At 40.3% G+C, this 17,555-nt stretch overlaps 1 protein-coding gene across 4 annotated transcripts in view; it reads left to right on the forward strand.

Annotated features, from left to right (window-relative positions):
• Positions 1 to 7,670: 7,670 nt before the first annotated feature.
• The window catches only part of LOC109874092 (erbin), a 124,301-nt gene continuing 114,416 nt past the window's right edge, over positions 7,671 to 17,555 (forward strand). For 2 of the 4 annotated variants that reach the window (XM_031809638.1, XM_031809639.1), the window contains exon 1: positions 7,671 to 8,321. The gene's annotated coding sequence lies outside the window, so the exon portion shown is untranslated. The remainder of the gene's footprint in view (positions 8,322 to 17,555) is intronic. The other 2 variants (XM_031809640.1, XM_020465858.2) reach the window with 2 other exon arrangements.

Genomic DNA, 17,555 nt, shown 5'->3' on the forward strand with positions numbered 1-17,555 from the left:
CGATCCTAAGCACACAGCCAAGACAATGCAGGAGTGGCTTCGGGACAAATCTCTGAATGTCCTTGAGTGGCCCAGCCAGAGCCTGGACTTGAACCCGATCGAACATCTCTGGAGAGACCTGAAAATAGCTGTGCAGCGACGCTCCCCATTCAAACTGACAGAGCTTGAGAGGATCTTCAGAGAAGAATGGGAGAAACTCCCCAAATATAGGTGTGCCAAGCTTGTAGTGCCATACCTAAGAAGACAAGGCTGTAATTTCTGCCAAATGTGCTTCAACAAAGTACTGAGTAAAGGGTTTGAATACTTATGTAAATGTTATATTTCCGTTTTTAATTGTAATACATTTGCAAAGATTTCTAAAAAGAAAAACGTTTTTGCTTTGTCATTTTGGGGTATTGTGTGTAGCTTTGAGGGAAAAATGTATTTAAAATGTTTATACAGAAATACAGCCGTCATGATGCCTTTTGCACTTGGACTAATGAAACAAATACCAAAATATAATTTGTCTTTAAGTAGTTTCAATGAGTCAATTTCAATGAGTCCAGATGAAGTCCTAACTGTCACATGGCCCTGGAAGCTGTCTAGGTACTGCTCCAACGCCTGCCTGAGGTGGATACCTGGCGGACTGACAGAACTACACACACACACACACACACACATACAGAAAATGGGACAGATGACAAATATTGAATATGCTGCCAACTTGGTAAAAGTGCATCCTCAGAGAGTGGTCTGATGTTCTCTTGCAGGAGAAGCAGCTGGACACTCTAATGCCTGAGGCCAAGAGATTCTTAGACCGTCCTATCACATTAGGGAAGAGAAAATGATTGCTTTTTTCAAAGGATATACAGAAGGTGATACAAGCGTTGGAGTTTCATATACTGTACATAAGGGTCAGGATTTCTCAGTGGCACTTAAGGGTTGAAGACAACACCATTTTGGGGTGAAGATTTGAAATGTGGCTGTTATGTGGTTTGCAGAGCTAAAAATGTAATGGTCTACACTTTTCAACACTGTAGAGTTCTCATACCAATGTGACTATTTTTTCTCTCTCATGGAAATCATATGATTGTCAAAACTCAGTGAACTCTCAATCAACTTCAACCAAAATCTGAATGACGTAGAAACAACGACTAACATTCAGTGAAAACGAACTAAGCAGAACCAGAACTAAAATAAATGAAAGAACTATTCATGATTGTCCTTCATACACTGAGTGTACCGAACATTAGGAACACCTGTTATTTCCATGGCAGACTGTCCAGGTGAATCCAGGTGAAAGCTATGATCCCTTATTGATGTCACCTGTTAAATCCACTTCAATCAGTGTAGATGAATTGGAGAAGACATGTTAAAGAAGGATTTTAAAGCCTTGAGACAATTGGAGACATGGATTGTGTATGTGTGCCGTTCAGAGGGTGAATGGTCAAGACAAAATATTTACGTGCCTTTGAGCGGGGTAAGGTAGTAGGTTCCAGGTGCACTGGTTTGAGTATGTCAAGAACTGCAATGCTGCTAGGTTTTTCACGCTCAGGCTATATACACTGAGAGGACAACACATTAGGAACACCTTCCTAATATTGAGTTGCACCCCTCAAACTGCTCTTAAATGCAAGTAATACTAAATGCAGGCTCTTCAACCGATCGCTGCCCACACCTGCCTGCCCATCCAGCATCACTACTCTGGACGGTTCTGACTTGTGGACAATTACAAATACCTAGGTGTCTAGGTAGACTGTAAACGCTCCTTCCAGACTCACAATAAGCATCTCCAAACCAAAATTAAATCTAGAATCAGCTTCCTATTTTGCAACAAAGCATCCTTCACTCATGCTGCCAAACATACCCTTCGTAAAACTGACCATCCTACCGATCCTCGACTTCGACGATGTCATTTACAAAATAGCCTCCAACACTCTACTCAACAAATTGGATGCAGTCTATCACAGTGACATCCGTTTTGTCACCAAAGCCCCATATACTACCCATCATTGCGACCTGTACGCTCCAGTTCTCTGCTGCCAATGACTGGAACAAACTGCAAAAATCACTGAAGCCTCATATCTCCCTCACTAGCTTTAAGCACCAGCTGTCAGAGCAGCTCGCAGATCATTGCACCTGTACATAGCCCATCCAACTACCTCATCCAACTACCTCATCCCCATACTGTATTTATCTTGCTCCTTTGCACCCCAGTATCTCTACTTGCACATTCATCTTCTGCCCATCAATCACTCCAGTGTTTAATTGGTATATTGTAATTACTTCACCATCATGGCCTATTTATTGCCTTACCTCCCTTATCTTACCTCATTTGCACACTGTCACGACTCTCGTCGGAATGAGGATAGGACCAAAGCGCAGCGTTGTAAGTGTTCATGATATTTTATTTTAAAAAAACAAAAAAAACACTAGAACAAAATAACAAAGTCAAAAACCAAAACAGTTCTGTCAGGTGCAGACACTAAACAGAAACTAACTACCCACAAAACACAGAAATAAAGAACCTAGAATGCCCACCCTAGTCACACCCTGGCCTAACCAAAATAGAGAATAAAAGCCTCTCTATGGCGAGGACGTGACACACACACTGTATATAGATTTTTTCTACTGTATTATTGACTGTATGTTTGTTTATTCCATGTTTAACTCTGTTGTTGTTGTGTGTCGACCTGCTTTGCTTTATTCTTGGCCGGATCGCAGTTGTAAATGAGAACTTGTCTCAACTAGCCTACCTGGTTTAATAAAGGTGAAATAAATAAATAAATAAAAATGAAGAGAAAGATGGAGACTGCTTTCCACAGCAGGTGTAAGGAGGTAACCTCCTGCTGTTGGTCCACTTGTACTTGTAAAAAGTGCTCTACAAATCATATTGATAATAGATTCATGTATTGTTTTATTCATTGATTTACTGTTTGTTTGGTTGGGTGATTGATCTTTTAAATCTGCAATGTTGGTTTGCCACTTGGCATCTACTATAACAAAGTTTGGAATTATAAGGGTGCCAAGGGGTGCAATAAATAAATAAAATAAAATGTTTAAGTTTATCCATCTATTTCAGGACCATCTATTTCTTTCCCCACGACAAGTTTATGCTGTTGAATACCCTTGTTCTCAATGTATTGAGTTCAGAGAGTTCTCATAGAAGTCAACATGCATTATTTATGACCATATGTGCCAGACTTCCTGAAAGTTTCATGTTTTACGTCTTGTTGCAGGTTTAACACAGTCATTTTGGAGCAGCTGATTGAGCTGAGGTCAAAGGTGGCACAGCTACTGGCAATGAGTACCCACGCCAAGAATGTACTTGAATACCAACACGTGGCATGCTTTCTCTATTCATGGCCTATTAATAAATCAAAGTAGAGCTGTATTACACAGTATTCAGATATAAATGCAATAGATATTTAATAAATATGTAATGACTTACCAATAGTCAGATCCGGAATATGTTTATGAGTCAGCAGCCTCTGTGCTTCAATAACCTTTCTAGCACTATAATCACAAATTGTGGAAAGAAACTTGAAAATAAAACAGCTAATTGAAATTGAGTTGAGGTGGCATCCACTCCATTTTGATATAATTTCCATGTCTTCTACTTTACAGGTGACTTCTAGGAGAAACTGAAGCCGGTGTGCTTGAAGGAAAGGAAGTACATCCTGGCCCTGAAGAACAGGGACTGTGCAATGCGGTGAAAAGCCTTTGATGGACAGATCAATGCCTGGGACATGCCCTACTACATGAACCACGTGGAGCAGGTGAAGTTTTCCGCGGACAAGGACAAGCTGATCGAGTACTTTCTTCCTGAGGTGGTGACGGAGGGGCTGCTCAGTATCTAACAGGACCTGCTGGGGCAGAGAGGATGAACCTTCAAGAGGATGAACAACGCCCACGTGTGATACGACAACGTCAGCCTCTACTCCGTACTGGACACGGCCACCGGGAAGAAGATTGGCCAGTTCTACTTGAACCTGCATCCCAGATAGTCCAGCTGAAAGGCCACAGAAGAATGAACATCAGCAGGACTGTATGGGGCTATTGGGGCTACAGTTGTTCACTCCTGGTAGGGATGCAGAGCTAGTTGCTTTGTTCGAAGCTTCCATAGCAGATATCATACTATGGTATCATACTATGATATCATACTATGGCTAATTATAAGGTCCAGAGCATGATTCACACCGTGCTTGATTTTGAATCGTTGATCTTGTGTCCTTTCTGCGGGCTCCAGCCCGGCTGTCGGTGGGCTGATGGGAAACGTAGGATGCCGGCAGAAATGCTTGCCCTCTCTGCTGGAGACCTTCTTCCGTGAGTTTGGCCACATCATGCACAAGCTCTGCTCCAGGGTAGGCACATTGGGTGCACATTCAACACTGACCCTGGACGCAATAATCACCAGCTTGGTCCTGAAAATCGACAGTGTTTTCTAATCTCCATGAATCCCTCCCTGGATGACGTTCTCAGAGTTCAGTGGGACCCTTGGAGAGACAGACTTTGTGGAGGTGTCATTTCAGATACTGGAGAACTGGGTATGGGAGAAGGAGCCCCATCTCTGACAATCTGCTCAACAAACTCATTTCCTCCCGAGTCGCCAATACAGGTCAGATGTCACACATATAGAAACCTCTCCACCAATTCACCCATTCATATGTAATAAGGTAACTACGCTTGGCTGGGGGCTACGATGGCCAGTACTATGGCTACCTGTGGAGCGAGGTCTACTCCATGGGCGTCTTCGTCAGTCGTTTTAAAATAGAGAGGAATAATGAACCCTAAGGTATGGCACAGTCAATCCACTCCACTCACCATTCATCTTGAGTTACCATATTCCTTTCTTTATGCATCTATAGTTTTAAGAAGAAAGAGAATTTAAGCCTGCAAGTTCCCTTTGATTGGCAAGCATCTTTGAATGCTACCACGTGTGCAATATTACATACATACACACACATATATATATATATATATATACAGTGCCTTGCAAAAGTATTCACCCCCTTGGCGTTTTTCCTATTTTGTTGCATTACAGCCTGTAATTTAAATGGATTTTAATTGTATTTCATGTAATGGACAAACACAAAATATCCAAATTGGTGAAGTGAAAGGAAAAAATATGACTTGTTTCAAAGCATACAAAATGCTAAACTGAAAAGTGGTGCATATGTATTCAGCCCCTTTACTATGAAGGCCCTAAATAAGATCTGGTGCAGCCAATTACCTTCAGAAGTCACATAATTAGTTAGATTGCACACAGGTGGACTTTATTTAAGTATCACATGATCTGTCACATGCTCTCAGTATATATACACCTGTCCTGAAAGGCCCCAGAGTCTGCAACATCACTAAGCAAGAGGCACCACCAAGCAGGCGACACCAAGAAGAACAAGAAGCTCTCCAAACAGGTCAGGGACAAAGTTGTTGAGAAGTACAGATCAGCGTTGGTTTATTTAAAAAAATTCGGAAACTTTGAACATCCCATGGAGAACCATTAAATCCATTATTAGAAAATGGAAAGAATATGGCACCACAACAAACCTGCCAAGAGAGGGCCGCCCACCAAAACTCACGGACCAGGCAAGGAGGGCATTAATCAGAGAGGCAACAAAGAGACCAAAGAGAACCCTGAAGGAGCTGCAAAGCTCCACAGCGGAGGTTGGAGTATCTGTCCATAGGGCCACTTTAAGCCATACACTCCACACAGCTGGGCATTACAGAAGAGTGGCCAGAAAGAGGCATTGCTCCAGCGGTGATGGAGTTGCTGTACCAGGCTGTGATGCAGCCCGACAGTATGCTCTCTGATGCTCCTGTAGAACACTGTGAGGGCCCTCGAGGACAGGCAGAGTTTCTTCAGTGTCTGTGTGGTTTGACCATTTCCGCTCCTCTGAGATGTGTATGCCAAGGAACTTGAAGTTTTTGACCGTCTCCGCGGAAGTCTCGTTGATGAGGATGGGAGCATGCCCAGCCTGGACCATCCTGATGTCCACAATCAGCTCCTTTGTTTTCCTGACGTTGAGGGAGAGGTTGTTTACCTGGCACCATGCCGTCAGAGTGCCTAGGCTCTCTCGTCGTTGTTGGTAATCAGGCCTACTACTTTCGTGTTGTCCCTTATGAAAAAAGATTGCAGTCAGAGTACAGTATAACTGCAGTATACTGCAGTATAACAGCATTAGTGTGCAGTAGAGCTGCAGTACACTACAGTATAACGGCATTAGTGTGCAGTAGAGCTGCAGTACACTACAGTATAACTGCATTAGTGTGCAGTAGAGCTGCAGTACACTACAGTATAACTGCATTAGTGTGCAGTAGAGCTGCAGTACACTACAGTATAACGGCATTAGTGTGCAGTACACTACAGTATAACGGCATTAGTGTGCAGTAGAGCTGCAGTACACTGCAGTATAACGGCATTAGTGTGCAGTAGAGCTGCAGTACACTACAGTATAACTGCATTAGTGTGCAGTAGAGCTGCAGTACACTGCAGTATAACGGCATTAGTGTGCAGTAGAGCTGAAAATACTGCGTCCAAAATAAAATACAAATTCTGCTACATTTTGCAGTGTAACTGCACTTATGGTGCAGTATTCTGCAATTACTACATCCGAAATACCTCAGTCAACTGTAGTTACTGCAATTTTACTACAGTTTCAAAACGGCAATATTTTTTGTAAGGGGTCAGTGAACTTGATGATGATGAAGTGGGAACTGTGTGAGGCCACGAAGTCTTGGTATACAGGGAGTGGTGTAATGACATTATATGATGTACTGTTTTTTTTATTTTTAAATGTGCCTTAATGTGTTTGGACCCCAGGAAGATTGGCAGCAGCTAATGGGGATCCTTAATTAATACAAATACTGTTTTGTGTGTCCACAAGGGGGAGACAAAACATCATACATCATCACATTACACTGACCATTGTACATTACGGTCAGTTTCCAGGGTCCGGACCAAGATTAAGCCTTAACTAAAAAGCACTTCAATGGAGATTCTCAGTTGGGCGTGCTTTTCAGTCCTAGAGGTAGATGTAATCCTCGTCTGGGAGACCACTCTCTGGCTAAAGGCTGGAACATCGTAGAAAAATCACCATTTGAAATCGAATTTGCCCACAAGGTGATGTCTAAAACATATTCGTTCAAATGCAGTTCATATTCGTTCAAATGCAGTATACGCTATTGCACTTGTAGCTACATTGATGTTCTTCAGTCTCTCTGTTGTATTTGGGAGTAATTATTTATGTCATGTCAAAACAACGCTTTATTTCCCAATCTATCTTCACAGGGGATCATTGGATAATTACTTTAATCTATTCAAATGGCATCAGCGGTTATTACATCAAAGAAGGGAGGGAAAATAACTCGATTATGATTATGCATCAGTGACACATTCCATCACTATCATCACTTTACTCTGTTTGAGTGACTGTACCCCTTTATCATGTGCATATCCCTCAATGTACCTAATGCAAGTCTTGTTCACACAACAACAAATGTACATTGTTTTCTGTTGTAAAATAACATCTAAAATAACCTTCCAAGTAATTGTGAGCAGTAAGTATCACAACAGCGAAAAATATACTGTAAAATATGTCCTAGCTACCTCTCCACAAAGCGTATTGGTGAACATAATTTACGAACGACTGATACACCCATTTCATTGGTTACATCAACATGTCCATCAGATGCAGGGTTGTCGTTGCCCCCACTGGATTTACTGACTGGGCCAACGATACAGCAGCATACACTGGTGTTGGCTTGACAGTCTGTGGCCAACTCTGTCTTTCGTCGTGAATTGTAGCGTGTTCTTGCTACAAACAAGATGTATGTATAATTTTGGAATGGCAAAAAGAACGGGAGATTAGGATTGAAAACATTTCGGCGCGGCGTTCTTCAGAGGAAAGGAATCTTCTTTCGTGGTGGCGGATTTTTTTGTTGTTGCCTGTAGCAATTTCATTGGCTGTGGACATTTTGGATTCATTTTAATGTCCCTTTTTTAATATTTTTAACCCAAATATCTTATCAAATCGAATACTTGTGTCCCCCGTCTTATTTTAGTCATTACTTTTTGTTTATTGTCTGACACACTGGACACTGTTTTTCAGCGAGACGCAAACTCGGAATGCTAAACAACTTTCGAGGGGATTGGTCTCTCGCGAAAGAATGCGTTTGCCAACTGGATAGCTAGCCAGTTATCTAGCTAGCTAACGCTAAGTGTACATTGAGTGGATGCTTGAAGGGGAAAACGTAGTCGGCTAGCGAATTTATACAGTTTAAAAGTTTCGTGGTTTTTAAGCTATTTCTGGACTATATAACTAATTCGACATCATTTTACGGTAAGTGAAGTCCGTTAACGACACTTGTTATACCATAACCACTTTGTTGTAACGTGTGAGCTAGCTAGCAAACTAGCGGTTGGTGTGTGTGTGTGTTCTCGCTAACTTGCACTCTTCACAGGTGGATTTCCTTACGAAAGTGTTGGCAAGCTCACAATTACTAATGGAATGGCTTTGGCTAGTTAGCGATATCCTGTTATAGCAAACTAGATAGGTTGTTAGTTTTACAGACTGGAATATGACAATTACTATTGTTTTGTTTTCCTAAACTGCAATGTCAAATCTACCGTGTACTTTGTGTTAACTAGGTAACAACAACTCAATTAATTGCTATCTGACAATGTTTCATGCTGGCTAACGTATTGGATAACGCAGTCGTTCCATAGGCGTGACACAGATAAAGGCACGAGTCCTCTTTATTGACAATCAGTATAATGCGGAAGGAAATAAGAGGACAAAGAACTGTAAATAACGAGATTAAATGCATGTTGTTCATCACTACATTTGTCGAATACCTTCAGTTCGTGTTTTAGGACAGATGTCTTGACCTGTACTTGGCATTTTCATTAGCTTTCACCTTTACTAATACGATTAGCTAGAATCCCAGGCTAACTTCGATCTGCTGGTTTTGATCATGTATTTTAATGAGGCTAATCTCACGACGGATTTATCTGATATGGTAACCTTAGTGTTAAAAATGGAGCTATCCAATGTCATTCTAGAATGATTAACTAGCTAGACCGGAACCCTACAATGACTCTGGGATTTTAAAATGGGAGGTGAACATTTTATAAAACCATGAAGCTGTTAATTTCTTTTTAATATGCAAGCATCTATGATTTTGTATTTACCCTGGATAAGTAGGCCATTACAAGCTTTATCTGTGAGTCACCATATGCTTTGTCTATGCCAAGTAAAACCTGTCTTTTTTTGTTTAAATGACTGCTTTATGTTGCTTTTTGTGGTTAGTGAGTTTAGATAATTAGCAGGTGATGAATCTAGCTAACAAGATAAGGTTGATTCAGGGGATTGTAGGCTCTTGGTAGGCAGGCTCATCTTCACTGGATTATCAGGCTGACTACTCAGCACCAGCACACACACACTTACCCAGGCCAAACTAACACCTCAGGTTATTAGAACTGTCCAAAGGTGATCCTGTTGATTTGTCATCCTGGTAACGGGAAAATGCAAGACACGGCACAGTTCAGGTAACGCTGCTCAAGTCCTCTCATTAACAGGGTCTGTTTTTAACCCTTTCTCTCGAGTGCTGAAAATGGGGCTTGGGCGGTATACCAGGGTATTTGGAAAAAGACATGGGATGGTTTCCCAAAACAGCGATTTGAGCCAGTCACGTGTTTGTTTACAAAAAAGCACAACGAGCAAAATGGGAGCTTCGTGAGGTAAGTCACTCCTGCAGCAGAACTTAAGTGAGGAGATCAATTTACACTTGTATGCAATTCACTACTGTTTGTCAGCTATGTAGATTATAACTATTACGTTAGCTATCTTAAGATGTGCCAAATAAATTCTGTCCATCTGGTTTCTGTTAGCCTGTAAGTTTAAGCTTCTTGGTAACAGCACCATCCTCTTACAGGTAGTTTAGAATTTCATAGCAATGTACAGCAGTAGACGTGAGTGAGCATATTACACACAATGGTCCTCGGCTCCCTCTCAGATTGCATTCCTGTAGAACAGCCAATTCAAATTTGGCCCATGTTGAATTATTTGTTCTTTGACTTGGCTCATTGGTAAGATTGATTGTGCTTTTGGTTTGAGACTGACCATGGTTTTGTTGAAGTCTTGTAGGCAAAGTGTAGACTGTAGCATTTCCTTTCCTGGCATGTTCATACTGGTTACCAATGCAAGGTTTAATAAGATAAAGTGTATGAGGGTGATTTGATTGTATAATCAGATTTGACCAACCAAGCCTTGCTATAAGGAAGTGGGCCACTTGTATTTTGGCAGTGGTGGAAAAAGTACCCAATTGCCATTCTTTAGTAAAAGTAAAGATACCTTTTTTTAATAGAAAATGACTGAGGTCAAGTGAAAGAGGTCAAATCATGACGTCTGTGATTTTCAGGTCAGAAAGTCTGAGCTCTGGAAAGATGCCAGAGTTTCCGACTTGGATTGGATGACCGGTTCGCTTTTATTTTTTATTTTTGGAGTTCCCAGTTGTCTTGAATGCACTGAAGTCAGATATTTCCTAGTTCCCAGTTTTTTTGAACACGGAATAAGTCTCAGTGGAGGGTCCGCCTTTCATGGTCCCTGCTCTCTCCTTCCTTTCTTCCGATGAGGCTAACCAGAGAGAGGGGACACCGTCTTCCTTATGAAAACGCAGGGCTATCGATACACTTGACTACTCATTCATTGCAGCGCGAGTGGAAGTAGGGAGAGGCATGTTTTGTAATAATGTTGAATAAAAACAGTGACGGTGCTGAATTAAAAACTTAGACATGAACTCACGCATAAAAACAGCAGCTCTTTGCTGTATTCTTTGAGTTGCTCTCTGGTCATGGTTTTAAAAGTTATGAAATCTCATGTAGGCTGGTGTCAAACTTTGCTGTGGCCCGGGGTTGTGGAAGCTGTAGGCACAGTGATTTGTCAGTGATTTAAGCTATCTGATTGTGCCTACTGTGTGGGCCATTCGATTTAGCCACTGATCTCCCGGTAAGGCTGTTTTTTTTTTCTCATCTTCTTTTCAGACAAATGAAATGATTCAAAATGGGAACACTGCCTACCCGATGTGCAGGGCTTTTGAATCAAGTGCACCTACTGCCAACAGCGCAGGCCTTTAATGCCTTTATCATTGGCTTTTCTTCAGAAATGTTTGGTAAACGACTAAGAATGTCTTGAAGATCGCGATCGACCGATTGGTGACCACTGCTCTAGATGATAGCCAAAGCCACATGTGGCCTAAACAAAATAATCATCTGTTCTCTCTCTCATTAATTTTTATTCGAATAGAACCAATACCTCCACATTGACTCAATATGGAAGTACTCTTCCCCCATCTCAACTTTTTTGTTCACCTTTTTGTTTACTTCCTGCTTAGGGATGGGAATTGCGAGGCATCTCACGATACAGTATTATCACGATACTTAGGTGCCGATATGGTATGTATTGCAATTCATGAATGTGATTTTGTCTTTTGATATTCCAAACATATTGCTCACCATATGTCTTCTCCCGAGGGACAAGAGAACTTGTTTTCTCATGGCTTTGATCAGTCATGGTAATTAAAGTGCTGACAACGGATTGGCTCGAAATGTAAAAATATGGAGAAAGGAAGGGAAAATACTGAGTTTTGGTGCAGTTAGTCAACTAGCTCAAAATTAATATTGCGATATTGTCAAAAAGATATGGTGTATCGTCAAATAATATCCCGATATGTAACTATTGATTTAAATTATATCACTATTCCTGCTTTCATGTTCCACGAGACAAGATGTCTTGTTCTGATGGTGTTGAACAAAGAGGATATGTTCCCGACACCTGGCTGATTCAGTGACTCAGCCCGTTTTGTCTCTGAAAATAAACTCGTTAGGGCCCTACCTGTTACAATTGAAATGTTTCTATGATTATTTCATTTTCCACTTAGATTTTGAAGCCATAGGCAGGGCTTACATTAGGCTAATTGCTATTGTAGGTGAAAGTGTTACATAATGCACATTTACATTAGATAATTAGGATGGTTTCCATGCATACTATATATTTTCCCTTACCCCTCATGCTCATCATGTTCCCAAAATGACACAACAGCAGTATGTTGTGGGGATGGGGCACACAAATCCAAAATAATATATGGGATTACAAAATAGAATGCTTCTAACCGAACGAGTCACCTTGATAGTTAAAACCTATATTGATACTAACAATAAAGTGGTTCTTCAATACTTCTGCGTAATACTTGTTGGATGCGTATCTGGTGTCCAGCTGATTAGTTAAGTTGTGATATTTTCACACATCGTCATCATCAGATCTAGGAAGGAATTTTCCGAATGACTGTCAAGTGATGAACAACAGTTGTGATAGAGCATGTGATGCAACAACAGTCCAAGTGCTGAAAAAAAGTTGTTTGCGAGGAATGTCCAGAATATATTGGTGTCTCATTCATTATGCCGGTGAAGACTGTTTGGTTGGATCTAATATCCCTACCCAATTGTTGATAATCTGTTTTCTGCTTGATTTACAGCAGGTTGTCATTAGATTTAACAGAGAAAATATCAAGGTAATGATTTCATGTTTTTGTGTCTCGGATTGGACACTGCGCAATTGTGTAAAATAGACTATTGAACAACACTCAATGCTATTCCTATGAATTATTCTGGATATAATGATTACAAATTACGTAGCCTAGTGGGCTAATTCACAACATGATCTGGTAATGAAATAACATGACATTTTGTTTTCCATGTTAGACCTGCAATTTTAAACAATACAGGGCTTGAAGTAGTTTACTGGAATTGGGCCTACCTTTAAAATCAGACATTTCCTCAATTTGGTGCTTAAAGTCCTTGTAATTATTGTAGCCAATTTAGAAGTTCTTGCTCTACAATTAAAACAAAATATAAAACATTTACAGTTTTTGTGAGAGATGTGGCCGCTTTAGTTTGTTTCTCGCCGCTTTAATTGAAGGGTGTTGCGGTTAAATCACGTGTGGTTGTTATGAGGACGACAACATATGTTGGCTTCAACTTGGCTTTCCGTACACCCCGAACCTGGTTTTTGGCCACTTTCACATTATGAAAACGATTAATGCTACCGCTATTCATGGATGTATTATGTGTGCCTGCGTTGGCCACATTGGATGCAGGCATGGCGATCTTTCTATAGCCAATGTCCATATCGTTGTCACATTTTAGAACATAATAATAATTTGATTATCAATGCATTGTCAGGGTCTAAAACATGAATTATTCTTAGTGGTAATGGCCTACTTTTTCTTTTCATGCTTTTTTTTCATGCTTTTTGTGGGGATGGAGGGGTTCTATATTAGGCCTCATGTAGAATTATATAAATTATACAATTGTATAACATGAGGTCCCTGGAAATTACAAATAAGTGCTTGAAAATGTCCTTGAATTTGACTTGGTCATGTATTTATGAACACATGCTCTTTCCATTACATAGATTGACCAGGTGAATCCCTTATTCATATCACTTGTTAAATCCACTTAAATTAGTGAAGATGAAGGGACAGGTTAAATAAAGATTTTTAAGCCTTGAGAAAATGTAGATATGGATTGTGCAACTCAATATTAGGAAAGTGTTCTTAATGTCTTGTATATTCAGGCTTAGGACTATTCACTGTGTATAGGTGGAGTTATGGGTCAGTTTGCATATATTACATTTTATTCCTCTAAGTACATGTGGTACTGCATGGAAAATATATATATTTTTGTTTCAACCCATTTTGATCCCAATGTCAGCACGTTGGCCCCATTTTTATTTATAGAAAGACCCAGATATGCAATTTGTTGACACTACAACACAGTAAAGACTTGGATATGCATTATCCCGAATGCTAATCAATACAAATGTATGTTAAATTCGCTGCTCTGTTTTGCTTGTTTACAGCGGGTAATTTCTTAGGGAACTGTCAGAGGCGCTCTCGTATTGTTACATCGCCAACATTTCAAGAATAAAGTTTTATATGGGTTCTAACATGTTGGCTAAAACCTGGCCTAACTCTATTTATATTTTTATATATATATATATATTTTTTTTTCACCTTTATTTAACCAGGTAGGCTAGTTGAGAACAAGTTCTCATTTGCAACTGCGACCTGGCCAAGATAAAGCATAGCAGTGTGAGCAGACAACAAAGAGTTACACATGGAGTAAACAATTAACAAGTCAATAACACAGTAGAAACCAAAGGGGGAGTCTATATACAATGTGTGCAAAAGGCATGAGGAGGTAGGCAAATAATTACAATTTTGCAGATTAACACTGGAGTGATGAATGATCAGATGGTCATGTACAGGTAGAGATATTGGTGTGCAAAAGAGCAGAAAAGTAAATAAATAAAAACAGTATGGGGATGAGGTAGGTGAAAAAGGGTGGGCTATTTACCAATAGACTATGTACAGCTGCAGCGATCGGTTAGCTGCTCAGATAGCTGATGTTTGAAGTTATGGCTCTGCTCACAATGGCCACCAGTCCAACCATTATGCTATCATTGACTTGAATAGGGGCGCCCACTCTATTCATTCTATTTCTATGGATGTAAACCCATCTTTGATCATGCCAGTTCCTCTGGCTCGCCTGCGCAAATAACCAGCTGTGTAAGAGGATTATATAGAGAGATTTCATGTGAAATGGACTTGAATTCGCCAAGACCTCAGATTTTCCACTCAACCCAACACACTATTCTCCATTGGAAGACGTTGTGGCTATTTTTGGCAGACCCTCACATTTCTGATTTGAGGAAGATGTTGATATTGTCTTGCTTGATGACCAAGAACGTGTGTTGGGCCGTATTCAACCACCCATGCATGTCACTCAATAGTTGCAAAACAACACAGAAGAATATCAAACGGCATTTACAGAATAGGATATCGGTGGAGCAATACCAAGCTAGACACTCAGAACAAGATGTTATGTCCCTGACAATGTTGTTGTAAACACACCCCATGTATTTTCCCTTTGCCTTGCTCAGTGTTTCTATCTCTGGACATAATTGGTTGTTGTGCCTCTATTTTAGCACTCGCTCTCTCTCAACAAATAGTTCTAGATTCATTGCTTCCTCAGCATGGCAAAAAGCTGACACGGCAACAATGATGCATAGAAGTTAAAGCCCCTCTCACCAGTCAAACCTTACCGTAGTGATTTATGGCATTTTCCATGGAGCCATCTTCTGCTTCGCAATGACCTGATCTTTTCCTCCCCCTGGAAAGGAAATATTTAGACGCATCCTCCAGATCCATTACTACAGAGCAATGTGTCGGGTCTGAGTGAGTGTGTAAGTGCAATGGAATGTTTCTATTAAGATGTACGGAACCCTTTCTCTCGAGTGTTAGTGTATTCACTGGGGGGGTTGCAGAACGAGCTCGATATTGATGATTCCATCTGAAATACACTGCTAAATTATTGAACTTTCTCACTGATTGGTAAAATGTGTTGTGATATTGACTAGAAAGACATGACTTTGCAATAAAAATTTGCAGCAAAATGGGAGCTTCGTGAGGTAAGTCACTCCTGCAGCAGAACTTAAGTGAGGTGATCAATTTACACTTGTATGAAATTCAGGACTGTTTGTCAGCTATATAGATTATAACTAAGTTAGCTATCTAAGATATGCCAAATAAATTCTGTCCATCTGTTTTCTGTTAGCATGCCAGTTTAAGCTTCTTGGTAACAGCAGCAAAGACAATCCCCTTCTGGATTAAGATCCCTGCTGCTTAATGTTTGTTTTGAGTGTGTGCTGTGTTTTTGAGATACCTGCATAACTTTATGAGTTGGGTGTTCTATCCTAACCGTAAATGTTTACATGCGCTCATTAGCATTTACCTAGCATCCGCTATGAGAATGCCTTAGTACTTGTTAGCATTCTGTTATGTGACATTTCTGGGACAATTGTTACTTTTGACAAAAAATGGGGCAGGATGTTTGTGACTCACAGAGTTGGTAGGGTTTCAGAGTCAGACTTGTTGATCAATCACTGTGGGTGGGACTTAGATTAGACTAGTTTTTCCAACTAGATTACTCCTCTACCCTTTGAATTTGTGACAACTAAATCTAGTCTACTCTTTCAACCATTTTCAGGGGAAGAACCCTAGACCCTTGCCAGATTGTGCGCCCCATTTTTATACAAAGTCAGAAGCCCAAGGATAGACCTACATGTTTGATTGAAAAATTCAGCAGGTGTTAAACGTGCTTTGCTACACAGAAAGCAGCAGTTGACTACTCCGTTGTCGACAATTTTAATCAAATCAGTAGGCCTATCAATATACAGTGGCAAGAAAAAGTATGTGAACCATTTGGAATTACTTGGATTTCTGCATAAATTGGTCATAATTGGATCAGATCTTCAATTAAGTCACAACAATAGACAAAGTCTGCTTGATCTAATTAAACACACACAATTATATCTCTTCATTGTATGTGAACCCTTGGATTTAAAAACTGGTTGACCCTCCGTTTGCAGCAATAGCCTCAACCAAATGTTTTCTGTAGTTGCGAATCAGACCTGCACAATGGTCAGGAGTAATTTTTAACCATTCCTCTTCACAAAACTGTTTCGTTTCAGCAATATTCTTGGAATGTATGGTGTGAACCACTCTCGAGGTCATGCCACAGCATCTCAATCGGGTTGAGGTCAAGACTCTTGTTAAAGCCATTTTGTTGTTGATTTACTTCTGCATCCCGTTACATCACCCAACTTCAGTTGAGCTTCTATTTGCAGACAGACAGCCTTACATTCTCTTTCAAAATGTCTTGATAAACATTGGAATATTTTTTTTCTGTCTGATGGCTGTCCAGGCCCTGAGGCAGCAAAGCAGCCCAAACCATGATGCTTCCTCCACCATAATTTACAGTTTGTCTGTCCACAGAATATTTTGCCATTTAGTGCTGTGGAACATCCAGGTGCTCTTTTGAGAACTTCAGACATGCAGCAATGTCTTTTTTTGGGGGGGCAGTAGTGGTGTCCTATGAACATCATTCTTGTTTAGTTTTTACGTATTGTAGACTCGTCAACAGAGAAGTTAGCATGTTCCGGAGATTTCTGTAAGTCTTTAGCTGATACTAGGATTATTTTTAACCTCATTGAGCCTTCTTGTGCTGTGCTCTTGCAGTCATCTTTGCACAACGGCCACTGCTAGGGAGAGTAGCAACAGTGCTGAACCTTCTCAATTTATAGACAATTTGTCTTACTGTGGACTGATGAACATCAAGGCTTTTAGAGATACTTTTGTAACCCTTGCCAGCTTTATGCAAGTCAACAATTCTTAATCTTAGGTCTTCTGAGATCTCTTGTTCAAGGCATGGTTCACATCAGTCAATGCCTTTTGTGAATGGCATACTCAAAATTTAAGTATTTTATTATTTATTTTTTTACAGGGCAGGGCAGCTCTAAACAACATCTCGAATCTCGTCTCATTGATTCGACTTCTGGTTAGCTGACTCCAATTACCTTTTGGAGAAGTCATTAGCCTAGGGGTTCACATACTTTTTCCAACCTATACTTTGAATGTTTAAATCATGTATTCAATATAGACAAATACAATTTGTG

This window comes from Oncorhynchus kisutch, linkage group LG29 (assembly GCF_002021735.2).
Source record: "Oncorhynchus kisutch isolate 150728-3 linkage group LG29, Okis_V2, whole genome shotgun sequence".
In the NCBI taxonomy this organism is placed as follows: Eukaryota; Metazoa; Chordata; class Actinopteri; order Salmoniformes; family Salmonidae; genus Oncorhynchus; species Oncorhynchus kisutch.